This window comes from Brassica napus, chromosome C9, assembly GCF_020379485.1.
Source record: "Brassica napus cultivar Da-Ae chromosome C9, Da-Ae, whole genome shotgun sequence".
NCBI lineage: Eukaryota > Viridiplantae > Streptophyta > Magnoliopsida > Brassicales > Brassicaceae > Brassica > Brassica napus.
This window is the reverse complement of record NC_063452.1, coordinates 32027669-32037087: the sequence shown is the minus strand read 5'-3', so window position 1 is coordinate 32037087 and position 9419 is coordinate 32027669. Positions and strand designations below refer to the sequence as shown.

Sequence of the window (9419 nt, the reverse complement as noted above, 5' to 3'; positions counted from 1 at the left end):
TGTAGAAAACTTGCCCTTGAACTGTTGGTTTCTTCATTACCTCCTTGATGTCAAAGTGAAGAACATGCCTTTTACCCAAGTGGAGATCAATCTTGCCCTCTTTCACATTAACAATTGCTCCTGTTGTAGCTAAGAAAGGCTTTCCAAGGATTAAAGGATCTGCAGCTTCCTCACCCATCTCAAGCACCACAAAGTCTGTAGGGATCTCATATTTTCCAACCAAAACGGGGAGGTCCTCCAAGATACCCACAGGATACTTCACTGAACGATCAGCCAATACCAGAGACAGTCTACACTTCTTATACTGAGTGAAACCAAGCTTCTTAGCAACAGATAAAGGCATCAAGCTGACACTAGCTCCCAAATCGCATAGACATCTATCAAATACCATAGGTCCAAGAGCACAAGGTAATGTGAAGCATCCTGGATCTTCTAGCTTCTTTGGAACAACAAGCCTCTGGATGATGGCACTACACTCATGAGTGAGAATCATCATGCCCTCCATCTCCTTCTTCTTTGCAGCTACAACATCTTTCAGGAACTTGCTATATTGAGGAATCAGCATGAAAGCATCAATGATGGGCATTGTGACTTGAACTTCACTCATTTGCTTCTCAAATAGAGCTTTGTACTTCTCTAGCAGCTGCCTCTTGAATCTACCTGGGAATGGTAGTTTGGGTTCATAGGGAGGAGGAACAAAAGAATTCTCACTTGCTGGAGCAACAACTTCACCATCTTTCACTATTTTCTTCTCTTCCCCAACCTTTCCTTTACCTTTCGCTTCCACAATCTTCTCCAAGATTTCATCATTGATTTTCTCATCAACAATCACCACCTCATCATCTATGTTGATGGCAACCCCCTCACCTAGTTTCTCAGCATCCTTGGTGACAGCTTTCTGAGGTAACTCCTTACCACTCCTGAGGGTGATACCTTTCATGGTCTCCTTGGGGTTTTGCTCAGATTTTCCAGGTAAAGAACCTTGTTAGCGATTTTGTTGAGTGTTCATGGCAGCAAACTGGTACTCCAAAGTTCTGAACTTGTTGTTGAGCTCATTGTAGCTTCCATCAATCTTTGAGTGAAGGTTCTTCAACTCTTAGCCAACATGCTTCTCACTTCTTGTCTGAGACTCCAAGATTTGTTTTAGTAGGGCATCAGTGCTGCTGACTTGAGGAGTGGAGGTAGAAGTAGTAGGTTGTTGTTGGGCAAGTTGTTGTCCTTTGGTGTTGAATCCAGGAGGAGGGTTTTGTTGAGGCTGATAGCTGCCTTGCTGGTTGTTCCGAGGCTGATAACCACTCTGTTGGTTGTTGGGAAAAGATCTCTGTTGGTAGTTGTTGTACTGAAAGTTTGGCTCTTTCTTGTACCAGCTACCATTGTTGTTGATGAAGCACAGCTCTTCTTGCCCTTCCAAACCATCAACTTCCTGGACAACAGGTGTGGCTTCTTTGTTTGGGTTACCAACAAAGTGCAGCTGCTCCTGGGTGGCCTTATCAGCAATGAGAATATCAATCTTATCCTGGAGAGCCTTTAACTCCTTCCTCGTCTGCTTGTCATCTGTTCGACTGCCTCTGTCGTGGTCTCCACTGTAGACTGCATCACTCTTGACCATGTTGTCTACCAACTGTTCTGCATCCTCCTCTGTTCTTCCCAAGAAGAACCCATTGCTAGTTGTATCCAATCTGGCTCTGTACTAAGGAAGAGCTCCTCTGTAGAATGTGCTCAGCAGGCTTTCCTTAGAGATCCATGATGAGGGCATGGAGCTTGGTAGCCTTTGAATCTCTCCTAGGCTTCACTGAATCCTTCCAAGCCTTTCTGTTGAAAGCTGGAGATCTCATTTCTCAGCTTAGCAGTTCTTGAAGTAGAGAAGAACTTCTCCAAGAAAGCTTTCTTGCAGTCATCCCAAGTGGTGATTGAGTCGCTTGGTAGAGACTTCTCCCACTGTCGTGCCTTATCCCCCAGAGAGAAAGGGAATAACTTCAGCTTTAAGGCATCCTCAGACACACCATTGGTTTTTGACAACCCACTGTAGCTGTCGAACCTGTCCAAGTGATCAAATGGGTCCTCTAGAGCCAAGCCATGATACTTGTTGTTCTCGATCACGTTGAGGAGTCCTGATTTGATCTCAAAGTTGTTGGCTGCTACAGCTGGTGCTCGGATTCCCAATCTATGACCATGAATGTTGGGGCGGTCATAAGAGCCAATGGGTCGAGCTGCTCGATGTTGGTTTTGTGGAACGTTGTTGGCATCATTTTGAGGTATGGCTCCCATATCAGTATCCAATCTCTGCAAGTGAGACTGTTGCTCTTCTTCTCTTCTCTTTCTAGCACACTATCTCTCTAAAGCTCTGATGTCTGCGGCTCTTGGAACTAGGTTTGATGGACCCCTGCTCCTCAAGTTCATACACCTGTAAATTAAAGGGAGGTGAAGAAGGAGAATAAGGAACAAAAGAAAATAAAAATGACTTAGTCTCAAGCAAATGACTAAATCTCAATGTTCAAATCTACTTAGAATTTGGCAACGGCGCCAATTTGATGATAGAAGTTTTCAAGGCTCCTAAAACAAATGTTGTAGTATAAATGATTGTCAAACCAATTCTAAGGGATTTCAAGCACTGAGAATACAAGTACTTACTTAATCTAAATGCAACCGATGATTTAAAGGGTTTTCTAAACTAATGATTAATACTAATGCAGTTTCAGAATAATAAAAGCGGTAAATGAGTTGACTTTCTTAACTAAGGAAAATGAGAACTCATGGGCATCGGAATTAGACCTTGGGTGATCAAGTTTCGAACTAAGGATGGCAGACGAACAATCAAACTATAAACCTTAAGCTTAGACACGATCCTAAACAAACTCTATTTCTAGATGAATGTTCATTTACTAACACATTTCAAACAACAAATGTCTTTGGTTGAATAATATGGAAGCAATCATTACTAACAGGTCTAAATCTATCTTAGCACTTCTAACAACAAATGTCTTTGGCAAAATGTGCTAAAAGCTTAGAAGAGTTGTTTCAGGCATTTCATCGAACACCTTTTGGGTGGGAAATGCCTAAAGATAAACTTTTGAGAAGCTAACTCAGAAGATGCATTATGATTACTCTACTAGCAAGGTTTTGGAATGATCTACACTAAAACATCATAGCTCTAACTTAATCACCCTTAATCTTCCTAACCCATGAATTCAAATGGTAATTACTCACTACTCTTCATGATTCCTCTTAAACCCATTTTGGATTTCAGATTAATCATACAAAGGGATACAACAATGAATTGGAAACACAGAATTGCAATAACTAGATGAACAAAGATGATTCAAGAGATGAACTTTCCAAAGGTTTTTCTTAAGAACAAAAGATAATATGTCTGGTGGCTGCTAAAGGTACTTAAAACATAGGTTTTCAAAAGTAAAAACGTGCATAATGAAATGACCAAAAGACCCTTGAGTAGAAATGAATTCGAGCAAAAAGAAGGCGCGCAGCGACCTCCAGTTGTCGCTCCGAGAGGTCGCTCCAGGCTTCGGGAGCGACCTGGAGGGGTCACTGCGAGACGTCGCTCTGGGTCGCTCTTCGCGAGCGACCTCGCTGTGTCGCTCCGGTCACGTCGCTCCCAGCTGGAGCGACCTTATGGTGTCGCTCCGGAACGTCGCTGTAAGGTCGCTCTCGTGCCTCCGAGCGATGGAGACGCGAACGACATCGGGGTGTCGCTCTGGCCAAGTCGCTCTGAAAGGGTGTCACAGTGACTTCACGGTGTCGCTCCGGTGAGGTCGCTCCCATGCGCTGCTCGTCCAATGATCACTTTTATCACCTCTTATGATCTCCAAATGCACCCAAATGTCTCCAAGAACTCCATGTGGTACTCCAATACCTGATAAAGACTCATGTATGCAAAATGCAACCTAAACATGGCTAAATCCTAGTCTATATGATCAAAATGCACATGGTTGAATGGATAAAACAGTGGAAATATGCAAGATATCAATACTGCATGTCCCCACGCTGATACCGGGAGTTTAGACCTCATGAGTAATGGTCGGGAAATCAGCTGTATGCGTTTAATAAAAGACTCGGCCAAGCCGTTCTGTGTATGTACATGTGCCACGGAGTGTTCCACACTTACCCCCATGGACATACAGTACTCATTAAACGCCTGGGACGTGAACTCACCAGCATTGTCTAGACGTATAGTCTTTAAAGGAAAATCTGAAAAATGTGCTCTCAGTCTTATGATCTGAGCAAGCAGCCTTGCAAATGCCAAATTTCGTGTGGATAGTAGGCAAACATGCGACCATCTGGTCGATGCATCAATCAGGACCATGAAATATCTAAATGTCCCACAAGGTGGGTGTATTGGTCCACATATATCTCCCTGAATCCTTTCCAGAAAATTTATGATTTCCTTATTCACTTTGGCTGGTGATGGCCTAGTAATGAGTTTCCCTTGTGTACATGCTACACATGTGAGATTGTTTGGGATAACTCCTTTGAATGTGTGCCCTTGAGAATTTATTATCAATTTTCGCATCATACTAGTACCGGGATGGCCCAGCCGGTCATGCCATAGAGTGAAATTGTCGCAGGCATTAGCCTCGATCATACTGATCTTTGCATAGTATAGACTAGTAGACATTGCAGGTATGGTTTCTAGGATATTTCTATTGCCTTGGGTGATCGAAATGATATTAAGGAACTCTTTACTTCCTTCTTCCCATGTTTCAAGGTGGAAACCGTTTAACCTTATGTCCTTGAAACTCAATAAGCTTCTTTTAGAGCTGGGAGAATATAAGGCATTTTTGATCTCTAGATAAGTACCCTTAGGCATCAATATATATGCCTGGCTGTGACCTTCAATCAGGCTGGCTACACCCGCAATGGTATGTATATTGGCATTTTTCATTTTGAGATTTATGAAATATCTTTTGTCTCTAAGAATTGTGTGACTTGATCCACTATCCACCACAAGTATACTCATCTCATCATTCATTTCTATATATAAAAGATTTATAATCTCAAAGACTTTTATAAAACTTTAAAACAAAACTTCATATTATAAATTCAAAATATCAAATAGTAATGAAACACAAAGCAATCATAAAGCAATCAAACAAAATTCGAATTAGTCTTTAAGACAATCTGATGTCTCATGATCCATAAGATCATCCTTTTCGTGGTCAAAATCATCATCAACATCATACCCATTATCATGAACCATATGGGCTTCTGGGTTCTTGTTCTTAAGGCTCTCTTGATAGAGTTCACATAAATGCTTAGGGGTTCTACAATTCTTGGCCCAATGGTTACTCATCCCGCACCTGTGACAAACGGATTTGGTCGAGTAAGATGGCTTGGATATGCCGCCTCGACCGCGGCCAAAAGTGTCTCTTCCACGGCCATAGCTGGAATCACGACCACAATTATTGTGGTTTCCATCCTCGGCCATATGAGTAGTTGTCACGACCACCACGTCCCTTATACCCACCACGGCCTCTGCCATGTGATCTTCTTTCATTATAAACGTGGTTGCTTTCTTTGGGATCTTTCTTTTCTTGTTCAGCCTTGTGGGCTTCTGGTAATGGTGCTGATCCTGGAGGTCTCATCTCACTGTTCTTCATCAGGAGCTCATTATTAGCCTCGGCCAGAAGTAGGCACGAGATCAGATCAGTGTATGTGGTGAAGCCTCTCTCTCTATAATGTTGTTGCAGAAACACATTTGTGGAATGAAACGTAGAGAAGGTATTATCAAGTAACTCTTTCTCGGTTACTTCTTCACCACAAAGTCTCATCATTGAAACTATTTTGAACAATATTGAATTGTATTTATCCACAGACTTATAGTCTATGAATCTGAGATTCTTCCACTCATATCTAGCCTTTGGTAGTAGCACCATTTTCTGGTGATCATATCTACGCTGTAAAGCGGTCCAAAGGTCAAGTGGATTTTCCATTGTAAGGTACCGATCTTTTAAGCCTTTAATGAGATGGTGGCGTATAATACTTATAGCCCTATACCGATTCTTATCATTCTCATTGTTGTCCTCGATGATAGTATCACCGAGTCCCTTTGACCTCAGGTTGATCTTTGTATCTAGCGCCCACTGCAAATAGTTATCTCCAGAAAGATTAAGGGCGGCATAGTCTATGTTTGAGATTTTTGAATTCTGGATCACATTATCATTCGAACTTTAGGTTTCACAATGTGATCATGCAAACAAGGATCTCGGCCATAATCAAGCCTTATACGAACACATAATCAAACAATAGTATCGTCCATATGAAAATCTACTTGACCATGGTGCGAACAATCCTAGTTTATGTTTCTATATGTATCAGAGAGATTAGGCCACACGGCCATATGCTTTTATTAATGAAACCAATTCGAGTTTGTATAATCTATATGCTGGTTGATAATCAAGACGAATGCAATTCATATTCAGATTTAGATGTCATGCAAACAACCTTAGCCAATTCGATTTCTATTGGATTCAATTTATAAATCTAGGGTTTCAAATTAAACAATACAAGCCGCTGGTTTAATCAAAATGAAATCAAGGTTTCAAGGCCTTTAGAATTTAAATTCGAGATTAGATTATTCAATCAATCTATCAATCCTAAAACCTCAGATCATCAATCACTCAAACAAGATCAATTAAAATCGAATTCAAACTTTTAGGTTAGGGTTTCGATTCCTGAATTAGGGTTTCTTAAATTCAGATCATGAACAATCAATAAAAACAATCAACATGTTCTAAGGAATCGATTTCTATGACTAGTTATGAGATTGTCGATTTAGGTTATATTGATTTTAGGGTTTTGATCAAGAACAATTGGTTTCCATAATGATGGATTAGGGGTTTTAGATTTTGATCATTATGTTCTCAGATTTAGTCTTTATACCTTTGTTTTGTAGGGTTGAACCGGACCTCCTAAGATCTGAGACGAGCTGAGACGGATGGACGCAAGACGGTGCCGGGTCGCAGGCCGAGAGCGACCGCGAGCTGATGTTGTCGCGGGTGTGGTTGCGTCTGGTCGGGATCGTGATCTGAGCTGGATGCAAGCTGAGCTGAGGCTGAGGACGTTGGACGCGAGCAGGGAACGTCTAGGAGCTGAGCTTGATCGTCGGAGTTGAGACGAGACGGAGGAACGTCTAGGATCGTCGCTGGCTTAGTGTTTTTAGGGTTTGGGAGTTTCGATTTTGTCTCAGGGTTTTTTGGAGTCTATCGTGCTGATAACTTGTTGTAAAAGAATGGAAAATTCTTCTGTGTATTATTAATGAATCATAAGGTTCCTTATATAGGGATTACAAAGAATAGATAAAAGGAAAATATCCAAAACCTAATCCAACTGGAAATAGGAAAACTACTAAAACATAGAAAAGGAAAGTCGTGGCCGACTAGGAACTTGGCCGCCTCTCATCCTGCGGTTGGGCCTTGCCATGGCCGATGGGCTTTCTCTTCTGGTCTTGGTTATGGGTCATCCACTTAATAATTTATAACATCTTCATGATAATGCTTGTTTAAATGGTGCACATGAGAAGATAGGCTCGCCTCCCACGCCGTCTGTCCGGCTCGGCGCGGCCATTGTGGGTCTTGAGTCAGGGCCCAATAAACAATTTTTGGACTAATTACTTTTAATTTTTTTGTCTATTTTGAACCAGAAACAGCATGATGTTTGTGTCTAATCACTGCGTATTTTGTCTCAAAACAACATGTATTTCATCTGTTTGCCCAAGATATTTATTTTTAACGAGAGAGAGGATTTTGGGGAGGAAGTTTTGTAACGCACTTTCCCCGATCTCCGCGAGATTTTCGCCCACGTGCAGCAGCTGTTGCCGGAAGTGGCTCTCCTCCGTTTCTTTAAATAAACCTGACTTTCTTCATTCATTTCTGAAATTTTCTATCGCAATCCAACATCGAAAATCCCACAGCGTAAGTCTAGATAGTGTTTCGTAAATATTAGGGTGTTAGGGCGTTCACGAGTGAAGCGTGATCGCCAGCCATGATTGTATTTTGGGACTCGATATTTTGCACAGTCCCGTCTCACTACGGAGTGAATATTTATAGTTAAGGAAAAAAATTGCATCTCGACTCCATATCCATTTGCGAAAAAAATTTCTTATTGGTTTTGCATTCGTCTTTTGAATCGTCTATTTCCTTAACCTTGCTTTATTTATATCGTTTATGTCAGTTCGGTTTTCTGGCTTCTACATTATTAACTCTATATCGCTTTTGTTCTAAAGCTTTAATCGGGTTGAAAAACAATTTATTAAATGGTTTTAGGTTTTGATTTGAAACGGATTTGCGATTTTCTCTTAGCACTTCCGCGAAACGTTTCTAGTTTCTATACACAATTTTGTAAACGTTATCAAAATGATTTGTTTCCACGAACGCTTCTAAAACGAGTTTGTGATACAATCTAAAGTCTACACAAACGGTTTCTGCAAACGCTTTTAAGCGAGTTTGCAAAACGTCTTCTCAAACTTATATCGATACGATTTGGTGGTTTAAACACCAAAAATGACAATCGGTTTTTACTATTATTTTTTTCTTAAAATAATATGTTATTTGTTGATTGGAGTATTTATCCGTTTTCATGTTTTCTCTACAGAAAAATGATGTGGAAGCGTTTCAGCTCATTTGCCATGAAATCGCTGCTGAAGGAATGTCCATCTGCGAGACATTCACAACTCTCAGTTTAATCCAAAAGCTATCTCCAAGCTATGCGGATTTCAAGAACTACATGAAGCACACAAAAAAATATGGGTCTCGAGGAACTCATCATGAGGCTTCAGATAGAATCCGGGAACTGAAATGATGACAAGCTCCATGCTAAAGGGCACAGTGTCAACATGGCTGAGCACAAAGGCAAAGGAAAGGCACACGCCCACTCTCCTGCCAAGCCTTCCAAAACTGATGCAGTCATGAAAGCTTCTGGAACAAACTTTAAGAAAAAAGGCATTGAAATCAATGCAAATGTGGAGAAATTCAAGGGGAAATGTCACTACTGCAACAAAGTTATACACAAGACGGTTGAGTGTCGCAGCAAGATCAGAGATGAGAAGGCTCAAGCGAACTTCACTGAGGAGGATCTCGTTGCAGTGGGTGACTGAGGTAAACATGGTTGAAAGCAACAATTCCAAGAAATGGTGGTATGACACAAGGGTGACCACCCACATTTGCACTGATAGGGTGATGTTCTAACACTTATCAGAAAAACAAGACTCATGAGTAGTTGTTCATGGGGAACACTGCAGTCTCCAAGAATGAAGGCCACGGTTATGAAGATGACATCAGGACGTGAAGTCACTCTGATGATTCTGAAGCATGTGCCTGACATGAGGAAGAACCTGGTCTCAGGAACCTTGCGCATCAAGAATGGATTCGCCACGTCTTGAGGCGGACAAGTTCGTGATTAGAAAG

General features: G+C 41.3%; 1 non-coding gene across 1 annotated transcript; it reads left to right on the top strand.

The window, feature by feature from the left end:
- Nucleotides 1–1738: 1738 nt before the first annotated feature.
- Nucleotides 1739–1845, top strand: LOC125593605. Its single transcript, XR_007329505.1, has one exon. It is a non-coding gene; the product is annotated as a small nucleolar RNA R71 (small nucleolar RNA).
- Nucleotides 1846–9419: the final 7574 nt, after the last annotated feature.